Here is a 23,444-nt window from a genome sequence, read left to right on the forward strand (position 1 = left end):
GGTTTCTAAGTACCAGTACATGTGTGCACCATATTTTGTCATTTTATCTTATACGTGATTTAAAAGAAAAGAAATGCGTTTGACAGGGCTGATTAAAGATTCATCATGTTGCTGCATGGCGGACGCTTCTGCACCATCTGGCTGCGATACGCTTCTTTCGTAGCTATGTAAGCGTTAATAAAAGTACGTGAACGGCCTGTTGTGGTGTTTGTATGAGGGAATGGGTATTTTACTCTTCCTCCGCTCAGCCAGCGATGAGCTTGTCTTATTAAGTGCGCCACTTCGCCCCCTTCTGTTATCTTTGCCCTCATAGAAAACAATTTCAAGAGACACGCAGGGATCCACACTGGCGAGCGGCCTTTCGTGTGCGGCGAGTGCAGGAAGGGTTTCAAACACCGAAGGGATCTCGTCGCCCACAAGCGGGTCCACACAAAGGACAAACCGTACAAGTGCCCCGACTGCAGTCTCCGTTTCAGCCAAACTGGCAGCCGCAGTCGTCACCACAGAGTACAGCACCATTCTGATGGAACGCCTAGGCTTGTTTGTCCTTGCTCCAGAACAAGCTTTAACCGGAAGGACAACTTTAACAAACACCTGCAGACGCACCTGCAGGAGAGACCCCACACCTGCTCCCATGCCGCTCCGGAAGAGGTTCCCGCACCAGAGATAAGCGAAGAACTACGACAGTGGGAACTGCAACCTCTGGTACCCTTTGCAGATGACGTCCTGTGATCGCACCGTGGCTCGATCGAGCAAACTGAACCCCTACGCAACAAGCGGAAATTAAGAAGCAGTGCTTAAGTGCGTTGGTTGCGAAGCCAATATGAACGAAATAAAGAAAAAACATGAAACAAATGGCGGAGTGAAGCCCTACTGTTTTCTTCGCTGGTATGGGGACCATTTCTAGACGAGTAGATAGCGTATGGAAGTCCTACGCCGTTGGAACGTTCGGCCTACTGTATGCATGAGGCAAGCACAGGCCTGAGGAAAAATGGGCAGACCACAAAAATGGTGCTGACAGCGCTCTGACGGAGCGTGCAAGGTGTGCAGACAAACGCACGGTCCACACTTCATAATATGCTGGCCTGAACGCACGCGAATTTCTCTCGGGTGCGGCGTTTTCGAGAATTCAACCGCAAGGAACCACCTCTCACATCAGCTGTGACAGGCTTTGGTGGAAAAGCAGTTAGCGCACGCGAGCGTTTTTATTAGTATACCTGTAGTACAAATCTCTAGCACGTCACACCTAAGTTGCACCCATATCCTGCCTTTTACTCTGCGCTATCAATGCGCGAAAGGCCGGTGTGGCGCAAAATGTTCGCGCTTTGAGCCTTATCGCAAACTGAGAGCAAAGGCGTGACATATTTCTCGAGCACAGGCCTCGATATTCACAGGAGACGAGAGCTCTGCACGAGACTCTGTCGAATATTCATTTCATTGAGTGGCTTTTTTACATGGGAATAACTAAACTACATTGAAACAGATGTCGTAGGTTGCTTTAGACGGCATGCAGAACCGACACGAAACTAAGTGCTAAACTGTAAACAGAAAAGCAACCATATAGGAGTAACTGGCTCGTGACGTAGCGCAATCCCGAAGGGGTGGTTAGCTACTCCTCAAAACAGGAGTATATATTCTACTACTATGTTTGGGAGGTATTGGGGCAGTGCTAGAAGGAGTAAAGTCCTATCGCTCTCTAGAGAAGAGTTGATCTTTTAGTAAATGTTAAGCTCTCATGGGAATGAGCATGACAGTAATAGAAGTATATTATACTCCTTTGCAGCTGACTTTATAGTACATTCAGGAGGGTGCGTCTGTTCTTTTTAAGTAGCTTTCACACCAAATTTTTGGAGCAGTTTGCCTTACTATAAGGCGGCATTTATGATTCCCAGAGCAGTAAACCTTACTTGGTGAAGAAGCCAATTTTGAAATGCAGTACTCCTGTGGAAGCCTCATTTAGACTTTTGTGTTCAAGAATGAATGCGTCAGTGAAATTACAGTGACGAATTTCAAACAGTAGTTTTATTGTGTACAAAAAATTGGAGCCAAGTGTCCGGCAAGTTCCTTTCGATGTTTGCAGAGAACCAACGCCTTGTCCCCCGTAGGAAAGAACAGTGTTTCTTTGACCCGCGCTCTCTTTGGTTATCCGATTTGGAACACCCAAACGAGTAAAATAGAGATGCCGCTGTTGCAAGCATGCAAGGAGGGAGCCTTGAAAAACTTCATTGTCAGCATGCAAGGATATCATGCTATCGTTGGTTAGAAGGCACGACGACAAAGGAGGCTCCTCCTGAAAGAAATATTAGAAAAAGAAAGTAAGCGCGCATAAGCAATTACACCTCAAAAATTGATGTATGAGGTGCTTCAAGTGTAATCTAAGTCAAGTTTACACAAGGAATTCACAGGACATTTCTCTATAAGGTAGGCATTGTTGAAGTTTAAGCATTTTTCAGGGCAAAACATTAGCAGTAGTAGTACATAGTAGCTGATACACTAGTTAGTACATATCTGAACCCTTTCGCATGACAGAAGCTGAACGGAGTTTTCAGAGTACCACAAGTTGCACCGAAAACCGCTTTCGTAACCCTTAATGCAATAAGGCAGAAGGAAATCCGCGTCGATCGAGAACCTCTTCCCTATAACACATAAAACTGCAAAAATAAAATGGTTTCGCCGGGCCGTTTGCGCACTCGCACTGCCTTCGGTTGCTGGCCTGTACAGTGGTGAGCAGCCTTGTCCAGAGCGCTTGAGCAGTGCGCACTTGGTAACAAAAACCGAAATTAGAGAGCAGCCCCTCATTACAGGGCAAAGTTTTCGTGCCTGCTTTGTTTACGAGGCTATCTGGCGCTACTTCCGTGCAAGCATTGCAGCTGGACCCTAGAGGCTGCCACAAAATCTGGATTTGTTTGCAAGGAAGTGCACCGCCCGAGCGCTCTAGACAAGACTGCTCACCACTCTACTGAGAGGATCATTGCGGCAATTTTTTTTCATTGATAAGAAGGTTCCTCACGCGTTCCAGATAGAAGATCAAAAGTACTTCTTGAAATTGGAGTATGCAAAAAAATATACTGCGCTCTGCACGGACGCAACGCAACACGCTTTGCACACACGAAGCTTGCACGCAATTTCCTTGCTGGAAGGAGCCCCAGCCGCACATTCTGAGGGCGTCGTCATTCTGTTTATGGGTGAAAAGCAGCGCAAGGGCGATTAGCGCAGCAGTGGGAGCGGTTCTCTTTTAAAGCGAAAGCTTTACTACTTGCACTTTCACCCTTTGCCGTGGCGCGGCGGTGCCACCATTGACCTTTAGTTGACCTCTGTGTGACGTTATGTGTGACATCACGCCAAAGAGAAGGGCGACCTAAGGTCCCTTTATGAGCTTTTCTAAAAAAAGGTAAGTACCGAAAACGTTTGCGGCGGCGCCGACGCACACTATTGGACAGCGCCCACTTCCCGTTGGGAACTAGTTCCGTTCCGCCATGTTCTTCCTAAGTCGTCCGGCTGCATAGTTTGACGGCGCTTGCACGCTACGTTTCTTCGTGACGCGAGAAGCGCCCGGACTAACCTCCACTGATCGCAGTCGTGCAGAGCTGCATCTACGTTTTTCCAGATTACTGTAGATGATCCTGACCTGGTTGTCTCGAAGTTTCCTTGCCGGCTTTAAATTGATCGATGACGCGAGCGGCCGGCATTTCGTAGTTCGGCCACTGACGAGCACGTCTGTTGCTTACGGCGCCGCCGAGTGATTCAGTTGTTTTTCGGGCGCAAGTCAGCACAAATAAAGAGCTTCGTTTGCAAGTTTTGTTGCTGTCTTCTTGACCGCTGGACTGCCGTCACTACAACGTGACAGTATAGTTGTGCTGGCCACGGACATTCAGTGGAGGTGACTTTATATTTGTCGCTGTTTGCTGGAAGTCACTTTAGTTTATCGGGCTCTTTTTTTGTGTCCGCAGCAGCAGCCGAAATTCCGGGCTGTTGCACCTTCGGGTACTCAACCCAGTCAGGAAAAGGTCTGGCGTTGTTTTCAGTGCCGCTGGCGAAGAACGATATTGTGCGACAGAAAGCGTGGCTCCACAGGATTGGGAGAAAAAATTTCAAGCTGACGAATTCTAGCAAGTTATACGATGTAAGCTCAATTCCTGTTTTCCATCGTTGAGATTCGATGCTCTAGTAGCAAACTTTGGCTGGCGAGTCAGAATTGCTAAAGCTCCCAGCTCGCACTATGCTTGACGATTGTTTGATTACGCGCTGCTGTCTGCCTTTGTCATTTCGTAAACATGCATGTCAGTGCAAGTATGCGCGCGTATTTCAGCCTACGGCCCCACTCCGGCACCTACTGCAGCTGGTCCATTGAGATCAAGTAGCCAAAACCTTTTCGCTCAGTAATGCGCCCTGAAACCGTAACCTCTTGCGAAGTGTTCTGCGGTACGCCCTGCCAATTCTTTAATAGTACCGCGCGACCGTCGACCAGCCGGCTTGTCAGCGCCTGATGACAGCGCTGAGCGGCAAAACGAGCGAGAACCAGTGCATCTCAAACAAATGCGCTTATTCTTGCTTGATTCGCGCTCCGCGCCATGATAAGGCGTTGTCCAGTCGACGCTCGCGCGGTACTATTAAAGATTGGCGGTGTGTACATAACTCGCGCTCCAATTGGATGAATTTACATGTGTTCACACTCGCGCATAGCATGTCTGATTTATTGGAGTGTCTGCTGCACAAGTGCTCTACGTGCCAAAAGTTTGTGACGCGGGCGCAAAGGAATTTTATTGCTGTGCGAAACCAACGGTCAGTCTCAGCATCCAGTGCCCATAATATTCCTTTCATTCTATTCCCACCATACAAGTAATCCGCGAGGCAGCACCGTAATTATTTCGTGCATACCGGCACCCCGCAGACATCGGCTTCCGTCTGTCCTAGAAATTCATGAAGGGACTTCAGTGTGTTCACCTGCACAGAAAGGTTTTTGTATTTTTCATCTTCATATATATTCCTAATACGACTACCCTTCTTTAAAGCTCCATTTTACTGAAGATCGATTCGAGCCCATAATTCTGAGGAAGCTTAGCATAAAGAAACAAATGCACTGCTGTCCCGTCAATATTCTCTCACCGGCCAGCAAAACTGCCCCGCAAACCGCCACAAACCGCCGTTGGTAGTCTTTGCAATAATATGCTATATATAAAGTTGCACGCGTGTCCGTGTTCTCTCGCGAACTGGCCGCCGCACCACAACTGCAGTTTTGCCGCACTCGCTGTCTCCGACAAAACTGAACGCAAATCACATTCGGAGCGCATTACTGGCACGTTTCCCTTCTTCTCATACCAAGCTCATTTACTACATTTTTCACTGCCCCTTACAGCAAAGCCGCGACTCTGCAAGGTCCGCCGTTCCAGTGCATACAACCGCGCCATCGGAGCGCGTCAGGAAGAACATGGCGGACGACGCGAGCCGCAGGGGAAAAGGCGGTAGGAGAGGAGGGACTTGTCGCTACTTAGCAAAGCTGATCTAGGGACTTTAGGGCGACCGACTCGCGCCGTCGCAAGCCGCGGCGGTGCCACCACCGGCGCCTAATTCCTGCGCTCTCCGCTAGGAGCGCAACAGGTGCTTTGTGACGTCACGCCGAAGAGAAGGGCGACCGACTCGCGCCGTCGCAAGCCGCGGCGGTGCCATCACCGGCGCCTAACTCCTGCGCTCTCCGCTAGGAGCGCGATTGTGGCTTTACGCTGAAGAGATTAGGCTCGACTCATGTCGCTAGAAAGCAGTAGCTGTGCCAACCAACAGCGGCTTAACATTGCTTCGCGATCTCGCGCCGTCCGTGTGCGACGGCGGTGCACAAGAACGGCGGCCTGACTGGACTGGATTGTACTGGAATGGATTGGATTGGATTAGATTAGAATAGATTAGATTAGATTACATTGGATTGCATTGGATTGGATTGTATAACAGATGCATCGCCACAAGCACCACCACCAGCTACACTACCAGCTGAACCATGGCGTAGGTACGGATATTGCTTTCGCAGTTACCGGCCTTAACCAAGCTAAGCCACAGCGAATTTTTGGAATTTATATGGCACTCCTGTAAATAGAAAGCTAGCACCGTACTCCACCACCTCCATCCCACCCCAAACCTGTATTCTGTGCTGCTTTGCCGTCACATTATTAGCGAGGGTTGAAAAGAAAACATTCTACCCAAGTGTTTCTGTTTGGGGGAAGTATTCAAGTGAGAAGGAAAGCCAACCAATAAATAAAAAAAACGAAAAAAAATGCAAACGCTGCGGGATACGTAGACAGGATGGCGGCGCCCTGCTCGCCTACTTCGGAATAAATACATGTCACCGCGTGATTCCTCGACGCGACAGCTCGCCCAAATGGTAGCGGTTCGCTTTTATTTCGCACAGCTCGCCCACGCGTAGAGGAATAAGTGATAACTAACGCCTGTTTTTCAGATATTTTTTTTAATTTTCAAGCTCATAGGCCTAACTAAATGCCGTGTGTATACCTCGCAAGAACGACACCTGGTGAAGCAGTTGTCTAGCTTTCAGTCACTTGTTACATTTTCATCAATTAGCAGTTTTGCTTCTTGGAACGAAAAAAGGCACGCAATGCACGCACCCTAGCTATCAGTAATTACGGATGAAAACTTCTTCATCACAGCACTGATGTGCTCTCGCGTATTGTCACTAGATGGCGCTACCATTTACGCGTGTCAGTTGAGTTTCCCTTCAAGTGGAGATGTGAGGAAACATTTGATGATGATGAAATCGGATTTCTTGATGGATTGATGGTTCGGACTCGCAAACAATCACATTACTCGTCGGCGGGACTAAAAGGTTAACTATTTATTAACACATGAAGCAAGAAGAAGAAAGAAGCAAGGAGAAAGGTATTTACAACATTACTGAACCGTTGATTACACGAAATCAGCCCCCTTAAACAAGAGCGTTCCGTTTTTAAGCCTTCTGTCTCCGCCCTTGTTAGGGACAGCAACCAATAATAAAACAGGCAACACTTCTCACCAATCAATGCCCAAGGAAAGCGACAATACAGTTTCCGTCAACCAATCAAAACTGAGGTGAGGATGCCAGCCAGTCAAACACTTGGGAAAGGAGAGGTTCCGAGGACGCACACAAACAGCACTGAACTCGCTGCGCTCCGAACCTCTGCCCTCCCCCTCGCTTCCCCCTCCGCGCACGTGCACACGGGACACACGCATGCCACGGGAACAATCACTGAAGGTTCCTTATGTAAAAAAAAAAAGGAAACCTGTCGCTGAGGGGTCCAGCATCCAGTGGCAACCACAGCCCAACCATGGGCCCCCTCCGAGCATCGGACGCTCACAGACCCATCGGCGCCGCAGCTCAGTATGCCTCAAAACCTGCTGACGCCAACTGGATAGATCGCTTTAACACAGCTGCCAGGCAGATGTCCGGGAAGAATACTTGGAGGCTTTTCCGCAGCCTTATAGACCCCGCGCAGACCCTGGGCGAAACACAGCGCCACTTACAACGAGCACTTCATAATTTCAAGGGCAGCAGAACACAACTCGCAGACACACTCAGGGACAAGTATCTCTGCTGCAAACAGGACCCTTGTGGTCAGGAGTATCTTTACGCAGGCAAAGATAATCCTGAGTTAGACGAACCGTTCCAACTCTTTCATCTCAAGGCAGCCCTGGCTAAAATGAGAAGGGGCACTGCGCCTGGACGGGACAAGGTCACAGTCAAGCTGCTGGCCAATCTCCCTGACAAGGCGTATGAGGCCCTTTTGGAATACATCAACACTATATGGAAGGGCGAAACCGCGCTCCCTCTAGACTGGAAAACAGTTCTAGTAACCTTAATCCCCAAGGCGGGAAAGGAAATCAACAGAGACAACTTGAGGCCTATCTCGCTCACCTCGTGTATGGGCAAGCTAATGGAGAGAATGATGCGGGATAGGCTCTCCGAATACTTGGAACAACGAAACACGTTTCCAGACACTATGTTCGGCTTTCGCCCACATAAGTTGGCACAGGACATACTCCTCCAAATCAACAGAGACATAACACAACCAGTTGAACGTCCACATAATGACAAGATCGTCCTGGCCTTGGATTTGAAAGGAGCCTTCGACAATATCAAACACAGCGTCATACTGACACACCTCAATGAGACCCACTGTGGCCGCAACACTTTCAACTATTTCAAAGGCTTTCTTACCCATCGAGCAGCATTAATCAAAATCCAAGAGGCAGAATATGGTCCGTATCAAATGGGTACGCGGGGGACACCACAAGGCGCGGTGCTATCCCCTCTTTAATTTGGCGATGCTTCATCTCCCGGACTATTTGCACGGTACTGAAGGCATACGGCATGCGCTGTATGCCGATGATATCACGATCTGGGCCACAGAGGGAAACTTAGGGCGCATGGAGGAATACCTGCAAACAGGAGCTCATGTAGTGGATCGCTACGCAGGCCACTATGGTCTCCAGGGGGCACCCAGCAAGTCTGAATTTGTACACCTTAGGGCCTCCCCTAAGGACACTACCAAAATACATCTCTCCTTAACAAGTGGCCCCATACATGAGGCCAAAGAGATTCGAATACTCGGACTCTTCATCCATAACCATAGAAAGGTAGACACAACACTGCACAAACTCCGCAAAATTGGAGACCAGGTGGGCCGTATGGTCCGTCGCGTCTCCAATAAGAGAGGGGGTTTGCGAAGTAGGGATGCAGTTCAGCTGGCCCATGCTTTCGTAATCAGCCGAATTCTCTATTCGGTCCCTCATCTACACTTGCGGAAGCACGACGAAGACAAAGTGGAGGTAATACTCGTAAAATGATGAAGAGGGCACTTGACCTTCCTGTCTCCACCTCCAATGCGAGACTTCTTGCATTTGGAGTGGTGAACGCCTTTCAGCAGCTCAACGAAGCCCATCTCACAAATCAATACACGAGGCTAGCCCAACCGAAGTCGGGCCGGGACTTGCTAGCCCGGCTTCACATCCAACACGATTTCCACATTCAGGAGCGGGTCCGAGTGCCCGAACTCGGGAGACGCGCCATCAGAGTTCGGCCCCTCCCCACTAAGATGGATAAGGAAGACCATAGTGGCCGTCGCCAGGCTAGGGCGGAAGCCTTAGCGCGCCACTATGGCAACAAGCAAGGTGTCTACTACGTAGATGTAGCCGGGCCGACCAACGGGGGGTGGAACACGGCAGCAGTCATACATCAAGAAATAGAGGTGGATGGGCTCTCCTTTCGATCCCCAGGCACAACACAAGCTGAAGAAGTTGCTATCGCCATAGCTGCTTCTGATACCAAATCAAAACACATCATAACAGACTTCCGTTCGGCGTGTAAAAATTATGAGGCTGGCTGGATAACTCCACTAGCTGAACGGGTACTAAGGAGCTACAGCCGAGATACCGATCCTACTCCCCGCTGCATAGTTTGGAGTCCGGGCCATCAGGGCCTAGCGGGAAACGAAGCTGCAGACGCGGCGGCCCGAGCACTCATTCACCGGGCGTTCCCATTGGCTCCTGAGCACCTGAAACCTGAAGGTGGCTCTTTACTCTCGTTCAGTGATATAACAGCTTATTATAGGGATAGGCACCGCGTGTACCCAGCCCCTGCAAAGGGACTGGGGAAAGCAAACGAATGCATTCTTCTTAGACTATTCACTAATACAGTGCTGTGCCCGGCAGTATTAAAACACTTCGATCCCGCGTTCACTGGCAGCTGAAAACACTGGCGAGGTGGCTGACACCTACCACATGGTTTGGGCTCTCCAGCGCGGCTTCGCTCTCTCCCCCATCCCAACCCTACCAGAGAGGAATCGGAGGCGGCCCTGCTTGGCTGCTCGGACCTTCAGGCCCAAAAGGCTTTGGCCAGAGGGCTAAGCTGGCGGCTTCGACCAATGGGGTCCCAGAATAGGGACACCAACCATTGCGGGGCTCTTTAAGAGAGCTTCACCTCTTTTATTAAATAAAGGCTTTTCATCATCATCATCGCGCACCGATCGTCCACCGTACACCCGCGGCCCCACAGCAATCCGCAGGGAAGCGATAAGGCTGAAAAAAATTGGCACAGGCTTAGCTTAGTAAAGTCCGGAAACTGCGAAAGCAATGTGAGCTGCTTTCTCCTTCTGTTTCGCTGTATACGGCATGGCTGCATACAGTAGGAAACCTCCGCCGTGGCTACCGCCGCTCTACACGGACGGCACCCAGATCAAGAGATTTTGAACGCATTCGCCTGGCTGCATAATATGCACGCCGTTTAGCTAAAAGCTGTTCCCTCTCTTCATCCGCTTCTTCCGCACGCCGCCGCTTCTTAGCTGCAGCACATCGTTGCAGATTCACCTCATACACATCATCCGACATATTGTGGAGGATTCGCTGGTACGACTGCGACGAGCCGAGTTGGGGCCCCGCTTTTCCACAGCTGGTATGACGTCACACATAGGTCACGCTAATGGTTAGTGGTGGATTCTCCGTGACGACGGCCTAGAGCGGAAACCTCGAGCAGTATTACTTTCGCAATAAAAAACATCCACTGGCCACAAACACTACCGTAGGCATTCAAACAATGCACTGCAGAATGCTGCGCGCTAGAAAATATCTGTGGTGGGGAGGCAAACCGGAGACAGAATGAGCGTTTTGGCGACGATGCTGCCAGCAACAATAGAGTAGCCACCGACATGCGTCGCGTCGTGCGTCCGTGTGCGTCCGCGGTGCGTCCGTCGTGCTTCCGCGGTTCCATGAATTCGGTAACCCTTCAACGGGGGACAGGTGCACATGTTAAAGTCTAGCTCCGTGCACTGTACTGGAGGCTGGATGACACATCGGAATGTTCAGCAAACTTGACAGTGCCCCTCAGGGGCACTACAGCACGGCCAGCTAAAAGTGACTCCGAAAGTCAACACGCTGCTCGGCCGTTTCGGCCGAGATACCCGAAACCTAAGCCTCTTTACCCTCGGAGAGCCAAACACCCGTCTTCCCGGCAAGCTCGACGCAGTTTTGTGGGTCAGGCTACCGTGCCATCTCAAGCTCAAGCTCGCGAGCGCGTCTCTCTCCGCCGGCGTGGCTCCGTCCAGAATCACGTGACGCCCCCTCCGGTTCTCACTGGCCCTCCGTCGATGCCCTCTCTCGGCGTCGGCGCGGCGTCGGCGTTTTTTTCTGTCCCGCTAGAACCTGACGATTCGCCAAAAACGTCCACTGCGGCGGCAAGAATACGCTCCGGTGCCGTCGACGCCGACGAATCGCCCGGAAAAACGCTCCATGCGGGCCACGCTTTAAGGCCGGAATACATGGAGCGTTTTTACCGCGGCGAGTCGTGGATTTTCGCCCGACGGCGCAGATTTGACGTCCGGCGTCGAGAAAAACGCCCGGCGCCGCCGATCAGGGCCGGCTAGATTTTGACGCGCGGCGTCCGGTGAGACCGGAAGCGGCGGCTGAAACGAGCGAATAGCAGCGCAGAAAGCCCGCTTTTCCGGTCCTCTGCCTGCCTCCGCCAACATGCCCGTCGAGTCGCAGTGTTTTTGGCACGGAAATGTTATTTACGTGAAAATAAACGCTTCATCAGACTTGAAATGTCGCTTTTTTTGGAGAACACGGCCGAATCTTCAATCGCAATGCCTGCGCTCCCTCGCTGAAGCGAATGTGTCGAAGAAAACCGCAGCCGCTGGTGTCCGCGGCTTAGCGGGCGTCCAAAGGTACGCGACGACATGCATTCGAGCACTCAAATCTTTATAGATACTTAAGCGCGCGCGCTTAAATTTAGTACAATGGTGTCGAAGGGAAACTTTCCTGATCTTAACAGAATGGTCAGCGTCGCTGTTCTCACTGACCTCCCTGCGCAGTGGTGCTTGTCACTTGTTGATCACATTTGCCTTCGCGTCGAGGGATACGCGGCGGCGCGCCGCCGCTTCAACGCTCCATGTATCTCCAGCCAGGCGTCGCGCCGCCGCGACGTTTTCTGCCGCGCGAATGTCGCCGAAAAAATCGTCGCATGTATCCCGGCCTTTACGCCAAGCTCATGTGGCGCCACAATCGCTACGTTCGGTTTCGCGCAAATTACAAAAATGTTTTATAAACCCTAACTAAATGTTGAAATACACTTTTCTTGCAGTCATTAGGCGCGTTCCCCCTTGTCCAAAAATCTTCGCGCGAAGCGGATTCGCTCGCCGCAAAAGCTAGGCCCTGCTCTCATCTATCGACGCCCGGGCGAGGTGGAACTGCCGCGCCGCTGCTGTTTCTCGCGTTTGCACACCACGTTGCCGCTCGCGGCATTCCGGTCAGAAAGGCATACTACTATTGATCAAAATTGACCCGCAGACGACGTCACCGAAGCTCAGGGAATGACGAGGAACAAGTCTACGCGTCGACGCGTATTTTTACTTCCATGGGTCTAAATTGCGGCAATGTTGTCTGCGACTGAAACTATTTATTTGCGGAAACCTAAAAAACGAAGTAAAAGCGAAAGCCATGGCGCCACGTGACTGCCTGAAAAGGACTCTAAGCGTCGGTTGACTCATGTTACTCTAGGAGGTGAGTTCAAAATAAACGCGGAATCAGTTACGTTTAATCCGGTTTAATAGGAAAATTGGCCGAACAGGACAATAATTTGAGGTTTTCAAAATATTCTCGGAGCCTGTAGTTCCGCTCGGAAAAATACGAGCTCAGAATCCTCTTCAGTGCACTTTTCAGCCTGCTTACGTGCCGAAGTTGAAAAGCAATCTGCGAAACCGGCACTTGAGCAATCTGCTGAACCGGCGCCGTAGATTGCTAGGCGGGACTTCAGTGGGTACCGCATGACAGCGCTACGACTGCACGCCAAGCAAGGAGGAAATTTACCGGAAACGGAGGACATTTGTTACTCGCTTCGTTGCAACATCTGTAATTAACATACTCAAAATTGCTCATGCAGCCATAAGTACATATCTCGAAGATACGTTTTTAAGAACTCTGCATTGACTAGATGGATCGCCTTTATTCAGCTTCAAACGTCGAAGTGTCCCGGCGGAAACTTGCATAACCTAAAGTATATTGAATACCATGCAGGAAAAATTAATGTGTCGTGGCGGAGTAGCAGCGTCCCCGTCACGGACGCCGGCGACTGGATATGATTATCACTTAGACCCCAATACCTTTCCTTATTAATTTAATTATCATACAAGTGCGGACACTCTTGCGGACAGCCTTTGCCTACAAAATCCGTCCATGCCACACTTGAGCAAAGAAAGGCTTTCGCCTTAATAGAGATATGCTGATTAAACAGCTCGGGCGCGCTAACTTACTCGCTCGCCAAAAAAACCTGCAACCACAAAATTGAAGAAGTTCATGGCGGCTCACTTCTCGAAAAAGCCGTGAACGAGGGAAATGCTCGGGGAAACTGGCCACCATATTATGGCGGGGGCAATTGGTGCTTATCCCCTAAACATGCACGCTCCATAAATGTGTGCTGTGAAGGAGATCTGGCACTGTTTCTGTGGTCGGTGAACATTTCCTCACGCCTGCACACCGTCATATGCTCAAGCGGCTGAGTGCTCGGACGGCGCAGGGCTTTGACTTGTTTTCAGCTTGTCTGCAATTGAAATCAAATCAAATCAAATTTATTTTCTAACAAGTGGGTGGTCGCCTGGTCTAAAAGCTGTACAAACAGCTTGACAAAGGCCCAGGAAACCAGTAGACAACATAGCAGGAGCAAACAGCAAATTCCAGAAGTTCATTAACATGACATCCAAAAGCGTTATACAATGCATACGTCACTGTAGCACGATATGAAAACAAAACAAAAAGCTGATCAATAATAAAATCAGTGGAAAACCTCAAGAAGGCAGACAGTTTGTAAATGCGAGTATAATATTTAAAGTAAGAACATATGTATGGATAGATTATATTTGCACGAAGTAGGTTCTCAATTGCTTAGGACTAACTTCCAACAGTGTATTTATATTTGCTGAGAAAAACGGGAAGATTATGAGCCAAGGATTGCAATTTGTGTCTGTTCTAAAATGCGTCTGTTCTAATAAATTACTCCCCGGAACCCATGAAAACATTATCAGGCCTTCACCTCGCTGTTTGTTGTAGGCTTTTCTTTATTTTGTCCATGTCGGATTTGAAACCAACGCATTTCCGCACTGCCTTTTTCGTGGGTTGCCTTAAGGCACGTTCACACTTGCCCAAAAATCCGGTGAGCGAAGCGAATTGACTCGCCGCAAAAACAAGGGGCTGTTCTCACTTGTTCACACGCGGGCGAGGCGGATCCGCCGCGCCGCTGCTGTTTCTCGCTTTTCCACACCGCGTCGCTGCTAGCGGTATACACAGATATAGTGAGAAAAGAGGATAAATTTATGCTGTCTACGTACCATAAGCGTATGCATGCTTACGTACGTTAAACGCAGGCACATTCTCACTTTTAGTTCAGCGTATGCTAGCACAGACGAAAAAATAAACTCAGCGTGTAGTGGCGCCATCTGATTGTCAGGGTGGGAACCATTACTGTCAACAAACTGATTCTGCTGTTAAGCCTAGAAGTGGCGGAATCGTCCTTCTGAAAAAAAAAAGAAAGCAAGTTTATCACTTATACGTTATCATGGAGGCGAGCTGAGAGGAAGCGAAAGACCTGTGCCGGATTTCTGGCCAGTGAACGCACTGAAAAAGGCAGAAACAACGAGAATTCAATCCGAAGCTGGGGGTCCGGCTTCGAAGGGCGCCGCCATGTTTGTCGCTGTGCGGCGGAATTGGGTTGGTCCAGCCCGATCGTCCTCGCCGCGCCGCTTTCCGCATCGCTCGGCTTCAAAAGCGGCCGAATCCGCTTCACTCGCCGGATTTTTGGGCAAGTGTGAACGTGAAAGTGATGAGAGCGCAAAACGGGGACACGGACGAGGAAGGGAACAGGACGAGCGCTGCACTTTCAACCTTTTCAAGTTTCAAGTGTGAACACTTTCAAGTGTGAACGGGCCTTTACATCTGCTTCTTTGCTAATCGCTGAATTGGGGGTAGGGATTTTTTTCCGGAGCCGTGGTGAAAGCCCACGCGCATGGTGTCACAGATAAGTGAAACTACATAAGCTCATCTCACAGTCCGTCCTGTACAGAGGCTACCGGCGGCTGCACTTCCCACTGTAGTGCTTGTTCGCTTGGTTGTGGTGCGGGAATCTGTTCCGGAGGGGTATGCATCCCTCAGACTCTGGGGTCTCTAGGGTCTCTCCTGCAGGTGCGTCTGCAGGTGTTTGTCAAGGCTGTCCTTCCTTCCACAGTGAGGACAAATGACCTAGACTTGCGGCCGTGCTGCACTGTGGAGTGAGTGTTCTGGCTCCAACCGCGGATGAAGCGAAGCCCGCAGTCGACGCACTTGAACGGCTCCTCCCCTGAGTGGACCAGCTGGTGGTCGAGGAGATGAGTCCGCTGTGTGGACCTTTTCCCGCATTCTTGGCACAGAAAAGCCCACTTGCTCGTGTGCGTCCGTTCATGTCCGTTGAAATTGCCTGTGTGAGGGAAAAGTGAGCAGAATGACGAGGTTTTGCACACTGAGCGAGACTGCCTGATAGCAGGCTCAGACGAGGGAAATAACCATTGCAGTACACAAACACCACATGCGGCCATTCAGTTGCATGTAGCAGCGTTTACAGGGCTGCGAAAGAAGCGCACTGCAGCCAGTCGGAACTGCGGCCACTTCGACGAGGGAGCATATAAAGCTTTGATCGGCAATTTTTCTTTGCATTATATCTGAGAGAAAAATAACTTAAGAAGACACACGCATGTGTAGGTGCTTGTAAAAAGGAGAAATAGGATGCCCGCGAAAGTTCTTTGCCAGGCATTGGGAATTGGCAGCGACAGAGAATGCGAAAATGTGAACACTCTGGTCAAAGAATTTGCCGACTCGCTTCCACGCACAGCGACTGTAATGGTGCCCCTCGGTGTACCACTTGCAACTACAGGCGCGTCTACAGAACTTCCGCTTCCGGACTCAGCGATTTCTGATTTCACGTCGGATATTCCTACTCGAACGGCTTGATGCCTCCGTAACGGCGCAAACCATCCCATCCGTTTAAACGCTGCGTCGAACACTTCTTCCTTCTGAAGGATGTCAGAAGGGACGACCAATTCCCCATACCCTGCGGCGACATGCAATCTGTTGTCATTGCACATTTTGCCTCCTGAATGGACAGCAAACTAAGTTATTGCACTCCTTTTTTTATTGCGAAAGCAATACTACTTGCACTTTCAGTCCTTTGCCGTGCCGCGGCGGTGACCACCATTGACCTTCATTTGACCTTGTTTGCATTAGGTTGGAATAGATTGGATTAGATTAGATTAGATTGGATTGGGTTGGACTGGATTGGATTGAATTAGATCAGATTCAGCTAAATTGGACTGGATTGGATAAACCGATGCATCACCACGAGTCTAACCACAAGCACCACAGCCAGCTCCACTACCAGCTGAACCATGGCGTAGGTACAGATAGTGCATTCGCAATTACCGGGCTAACCAAGCTAAGCCACAGCGAATTTTTTGCGTAGAGAAGCGAAGTGCTTGGAAACGCTGTATCTATATGAAGTCGTGTGGCCAAAGAGCGGCAAACATTGGCCGATGTCCGCTTCGGTCTAAAGCCACCACTGTTGGCGATCTGTAGGAAAAATGAATAGCAAAGCTTATTGCAGAGTCAATCCTCGGATTACTTGCGATCGCTGGAGTAAGGAGACAAGGCGCAGCGGCACCTTCCGCGCGGACTAGGCTGATTCTCGCTCTCCCGGTGCTCTTCCAGGCGATTTTTCCCAAAGAACAGTTCGTTGCATGTGCCACAGGCGAACACAATCGGTGAAGTCGGTGAATTGTTTCCATCCTCGGAGGGCGAACCGACTGAGAACTAACACCTTCCAAACAAATCATTTTAACTCTCCTATCGCAGCCCGCACTGTTAATCATCAGTCATAACTGGCACAGAATATATCTGCAAGAAAAGACGCAACTGTATCTCCGACTTCCTCTTTGCATATTTTAGACTTTGTAATGTTGCTTTTATCATTTACTATCACAACTGCGCACGTAAACCTGAAAAAAAGAATGGCGTACTGTCGACGTACTTCGCCATGTCTGTGGTTTCCTCTTCATCATTTTCGTGTTTGCCACTTTGAGTTCAATAAATCTTTTTCCTTCATAAACATTTTGTGTTGTTTGATATCGTAGCATCGATTACATTGTCAAGTAGCCAGCACTGCTGTACGGGCTTGGCTCTTCAAGGTGTAGTGTAAACAAAGTTCAATTGAACAAAATATACTGCCTGCACAAAGTTTTATCTTTATTCCTACGTATTACTTTTATAATGACTAGGTCATGCGGGTTCGGAAACAGGACGGAAATGTTTTGATAGGGTTCATATTATCAGCATACCGATTAAAGTGCTAACGATCTTTTGACCTTAGTGGTCAAGGAAGTAGGCACGATTGGAAACTGACATTTCGCTACTAAGCCTCTGGGACATGAAGATTATTATATTCTTGTTTAACTGACACAAGCCCAATGCGCACTGCTGGTTTCGTGCACACTTCAAAATTGTAGATATACACCACGCATCTATCATATTCTAATTGTCTGTTTAGGACATCCCAAAAATGAAATTACCCATTGATGTTAAATAACAAAACAGACGATTTGACTGAGTTCCCAGGGCTTTAACATACTTACTTAACATCACGAACAACATCACATTCAATCTATTTTTCATGGCTTTCTCACTGATATAGGCTCCATAATATTCGAAGTTGGTATGCACGAAATCGCTTCTATTTTGTCTGAGAAATATGCAGACATTGCCAAAAATAAATGAATTTAATAATCAGGCGGACACCGGCACGTGGCTATATTACCACGCAGATGCACATGTTGACGGCTGGCAAAAGGGTGATGGGGAGCCAAAGCTAGTTACTGACTTTACCTGCGGCGTCAAACTGCAGAAGAAACAGTGCGGCAACAATAGCAACAAGCATGCTCAGTGTTCGCGGGAGATGAGAATGAAGATCTCTCTCGACAGCGTTCACTTTACAGCCAGTAAAGAGGTGTCCAGGTAAGAAGACTTTCACCTCCAACGGAAGTGATAAGGGCGCGTACCGACGCCGATAAAGAGAGGCCATAAGCACAGAAGCGAAACATTTGTGTCACGGCTAACTATCACAGGGGATATTTTGCTTTATAAGCCCTTATAAAAATGGTCTATAGACTTTCTATAGACTTTTTATAGACTCTATAGCCATCCTATAGACTTTTCCTTTTGTCTATAGACAGTCTATAGAAAATCTATGGACTAAAGTCTATAGCTGCTTCAATTTCCTTTTGTCTATAGACGGTCTATAGACGCTCTATAGACAAAGGTCTATAGCCGCCTCAATTTCCTTTCGTCTATAGACTGTCTATAGACCCTCTATAGACTACGGTCTATAGCTGCCTCATTTTCTTTTCGTCTATAGACTGTCTATAGACTCTCTATAGCCTAAGGTCTATAGCTGCCTCAATTTCCTTTTGTCTATAGACTGTCTATAGACACTTTATAGACTAAAGTCTATAGCTGGCTCAAATTTCCTTTTGTCTATAGACTGTCTATAGACACTTTATAGACTAAAGTCTATAGCTGGCTCAATTTCCTTTTGTCTATAGACGGTCTATAGACTCGCTATAGACTGAAGTCTATAACTACCTCCATTTCCTTTCGTCTATAGACGGTCTATAGACTCGCTATAGCCTAAGGTCTATAGCCGCCTCAATTTCCTTTTGTCTATAGACTGTCTATAGACTAAAGTCTATAATTGCTTCAATTTCCTTTCGTCTATAGACGGCCTATAGACTCGCTATAGACTAAGGTCTATAGCTGCCTCAATTTCCTTTTGTCTATAGACTGTCTATAGACTGAAGTCTATAACTGCTTCAGTTTACTTTCGTCTATAGACGGTCTATAGACTCGCTATAGACTAAGGTCTATAGCTGCCTCAATTTTCTTTTGTCTATAGATGGTCTATAGACTCTCTATAGACTACAGTCTACAACTACCCTCAATTTCCTTTCGTCTATAGACTGTACACTATAGATAGTCTACTGCCTATAGACCATTCTATAACAATCGTAATTTTATCTAACAATGTTCGATACACTGACTTTCGACTAAGTCCAGAACAATGTCAATTCATTTTTGAACTGCATGTTGAGGGGACCTGCATCTAGTGACCGCAACTATGTCGGGAGTCCCCCACCTCCTTCGCTATTACGGAAATTAAAAAGTATTGCGTAAGGCCATTACAACACCCTCCTGTATATTGTTTTCAGGAGCATTGACAAGCTCCTTTTCTTTATACCGTGACGTATATTGTCAATACAATTAGATATTAATGCTAACAAGTAAGCCGAGGAAAGGCAGCCGTTCTTGAACTAAGGGCGCCCGCAAACTGTACTACATCGAACGAATACGCTGTCCCTTAAAGGAATCGCTCTACACAATTCCATTCCATCTTTCGATCGTTACTGTCCAACGCGCTGAAATCAGAAACATTTCATCAAAGGTTCTACATTTCTCTTTAAAACGTCCTGAAGATAAAGGGGGAAATACGGGTGTGAGAATTCAAGGAAGCGCCCATGCCTTACAAACACTTTAGATTAATCTCAAAGAGCCTGGTCCTCTGTGCGATTAACATCTGCCATTTCTACCTTTGCAGTTTGTGTTCACGTGAATAAGTGCTGCGACGCAACAGTCACAAAGCCAGTATTTTTTCGTTCCTACCCTTGCACCTGTTGCTTCGGAGCCGATGACACGCTGATGTGGCGCATATCAGTTTTAAACACGAACACACGCAAAAAAGAAGTTGTGCTATGCAACCTTATAATTATTATTTGAGAATTGTACAACATACTATTCGGTGAGAGATGCGGCGCGTATACCGACAAGAAGTTAGATTTCGGTTCTGTTTTCACGAAAACAATAAGATTTTTAGAGGGTAAGCGAAGAATTTAAGCTTGTAAACCAATTGCCTTCTGTGGTCTTGGATATCAGATCAAGCTGCACACGGCAAGAGTGCGAGCGATAAAGATACGACCGTGAAATGGGTTTCTGTTTCACGTTTTACCCATTTTACCGCGAGACGGCGGAAAATCATTCGGGCTGCAAACAACCCTGTGCGTGGCTGCTTCAATGGCGTTGAAGTGTTTTTCGCGGATTACGTTTTCTTCAAAATCCAGCTTCATCGTCCGCTTACGGTAAGTCTACACGTTTATATTTTATTCATTTGGTCTCCTAAACCACTCTAAGCAGAGCTGTGTGTGCAGAACAGATTATGTGTGCAGTTACAAACGTCCTATCTTGTCCTATCTTCGTTTCTAAGGCGGAAGCCATCGGGTTCTCGACCAATGCCGCTTATCTCTGTCCCGCTGTCTTTACTAACGCGCGGAAAGGCACTCTGTGCGATGCCCTTGATGATAAGTCGCTCCTCGCGAGCTGTCTACTAGATTTTTCGTGTTTCAAGGTAGATGCGCGGCCAGAAATGTCGTTTAGCCTGTGAATGACGGCCGAAATGGAACTTTGTGTTAGTTAGCGCCGTGTGAGCTCAATTTACTTTGCACCTCCGAAAACGTACTTACATACAGTCTCGCTCAGTGGTGGATTACATTTATTTTCTTATCTTTGTGTTATCGCCTGTCCGGACCATGGAGTGCTGTTCTTTTTGAGGTGTGCATTGCTTGCTACGTATGGACGCTCGCTCGGTGCGCGTCGTGGACGCCGACGTTTCAGCAAAGGTGTCTTGTAACGCTATAGACTGGAGCGCGAGACGTTTGTCAAAGTTGTATTCAAGCGGCGCTGGAGGAATGTTTATAGTGTGATGGGTGAATAAAATTCGTTGCCGGCGCGAATGGCCGTCGTGCTCAAACACCGCGAAGAACCCACGAGCTTCATCCCATCTCCCCTTCGTTGCACACGTATGGATTCGTCCATGTCTGTCATCGGAGCCGTTGGCCGCCGCCGCTGGCTTGCGGGCACTTCATTTTCAAAGCTGGGTAAAGGTCGGCTCGACAAGAGGTGGCTTACATTTCGTTCCGAGTGGTTCGTTCATGAATCCCGCTCACGCGTGCACAGATTTCTAGAATACCATTTGCGCGAGAGGCAAAGTATGTGTTTCTGATTTCAGAGTGCTACGTTACGAAAGCGCCGATGTGACTCGCCGCTTATTTGCGCCTAAAATTAAATTAAGCTCTCGTGTTATTGTAGCTGCGCCTGTTGAAGGCGTTAATTGTTTCATTGAAGTACTTCCTACTTTGAGCACGTTCAATGCTTTCGCTTATTTTTCTAGCAGCGTTGGGTTAGCTGCCTCCATGCAAGAAACACACCTCTTTACTGCGCTGTTGGAGCTGCACTTGAAGGAAAAACTAAGTGAATTTCCGGCGGTATTTTATCGTGACAGTCAGTAATTTGCTGTCTCAACCTCGCGACTGCTTTTGAAACGGCGCAGCTACAGCCTCTGTGTACTGTATTAGTTTTCTGAATAATGAGCGCGGCATGGAAGCGCTGCAACCCGCTTGTTTCTAAGAGCGCGCGCAGATGTACGAGTATGCTGTTCCGTCTTTGTGCTTCAAGTTATAGGCGCAAATCTGTGGTGAACTGGTTGCTTCTGCCTGCTGGTTTTGTATAGCTTGTGCCCGTTTGAGTATCGGCTTACGTACACTCGGCCAAATCTTTAACTGGATTAGGTGTTGCATCGCTAAATGCACCTGTAAAAAGGTGCCTTCACTCCTGGCATATTCATGTTGTAATTTGATGCGTGAGATGGCATTTCATAGTTTCTTTCTGTTAATATAATGTTTGAGTGTAGTACTTGCATGTTTAGATCAAAGTTATCAGAAATATTCATCGTCTGCCGCTACGAAGAGCCAAAACAAGCGGAATACGCAGCAATGGTTATGGTGGCGCATATGCACTAATCTGGGTAAACGACTTGTCCGTCATGAAAGGAGTGGTACTTTACCCAGAGGATTAGGCCATATGGACAAGATCCATTGCTGCGTATGCCGCTTGTTTCAGCTGTTCGTAGTGGCAGACGAATGTTTCTGATAACGTTGATATAAATACGCAAGTACTGCACTCAAACATTATATGAACAAAAAGGAACCACGAAATGACATTTCACTCGTTAAATTACAGCATGAATATGCCAGCAGTGTAGCCGAAATGCACCTTTTTTACAAGGTGCATTTAGCGATGCAACACCCGAGCCAGTTAAAAATTTGGCCGGGTGTACCAGGCTTAATTCACGCAGGGTATTCTGAAGCGCTTCTTCTATAGCGGTTATAAGAATAAATGCTGCAATATTCTCCTTTTTGCATCCCTCTGTAAGGTGCACTGAATCTGTATTTTATGGAGGTGGCATTCTTAACAGCTCCTTGCGAGTCAATGCAGATATGTGGCACAATTGTTCGAAGTCTTCTGTTACAAATAGTGTAAAAGGATTGCCATAAAGAGATCAGTATTGGCTGTAACAGTATTGCCATACAGAAATCAATATTAGTACTGGATTCAGAGTAGAGTGCTCCAGGGATTAGGGGTCTTTGTTACAATGTTTTATGACGACACTTATAATCTGTAGCGTATTTACTGAAATGATTGAGCCGGCATGATAGCTCAGTGGCTATCATGTTCGTATGGCGACCTGAAAGATGCAGGTTCGATTCCGGCCTAGGCGGTAGCATTTTAATAGAGGCAAAATGCTAAAGGCCTGTGTACTCTGCACAGGTGACCGAAATTATTCCCCAGCCTTTCACTTTAGCGTCTCGTAGCCTGTGTCGCCTTGGGTCTTTGAACCCCATAAAACCACACCAAAAGATCAAGATTGCCTTTCTAGAATGGCATAGCCAGGATATGCCTTGCATTGTAAAGCACATGTGTAGAGATAGAATGGGAATTTTTTTTTCAGTTCCTCTTATATTATTTTTTTCCTTCGTGCTGTACAGGTGAACATGCCCGGATGATTTACTGCAGACAACAGGCCACAAGAATGCTTCTGAGGAAACTAGCCGGACTGTTACTTTCAACTTTTACGTTACTGTGGTGCATTCTTATGGTGCATGTATTGCATATTCCCAGCCTGGATAGCTTGGAAATAAACTAAATTTGTAAGTATATTGATTTTTCATGTGTGAACTCTGTCTGGTGACCTTTTTCAATGATTGTGGACAGTCTATAGACAGTCTATAGATAATTGTCTACTAATAGTTTAGTAGACAGAGGTCTATAGACTGTCTATAGACAGAGGTCTATAGCACTGCCAGGCCACACACCTATGGAATGTCTATAGACAGTCTATAGACATATGTCTACTGGACCAGTAGACTTTTGTCTGTAGACTGTCTATAGACAGTAATCTACAGGAAGTATATGGCCATAAGTCTATAGGTCGTCTATAGTCCGTCTATAGACAAGTGTCT

The 23,444-nt window shown here is 47.9% G+C and overlaps 1 long non-coding RNA gene across 1 annotated transcript; it reads left to right on the plus strand.

The window, feature by feature from the left end:
* Window positions 1-20,174: 20,174 nt before the first annotated feature.
* Window positions 20,175-23,141, plus strand: LOC149330074 (uncharacterized). Its single transcript, XR_016285778.1, has 2 exons — window positions 20,175-20,228; window positions 22,971-23,141. It is a non-coding gene; the product is annotated as an uncharacterized LOC149330074 (long non-coding RNA).
* Window positions 23,142-23,444: the final 303 nt, after the last annotated feature.

This window comes from Amblyomma mixtum, chromosome 9 (assembly GCF_055824585.1).
Source record: "Amblyomma mixtum isolate Tamu chromosome 9, ASM5582458v1, whole genome shotgun sequence".
Classification (NCBI taxonomy): domain Eukaryota; kingdom Metazoa; phylum Arthropoda; class Arachnida; order Ixodida; family Ixodidae; genus Amblyomma; species Amblyomma mixtum.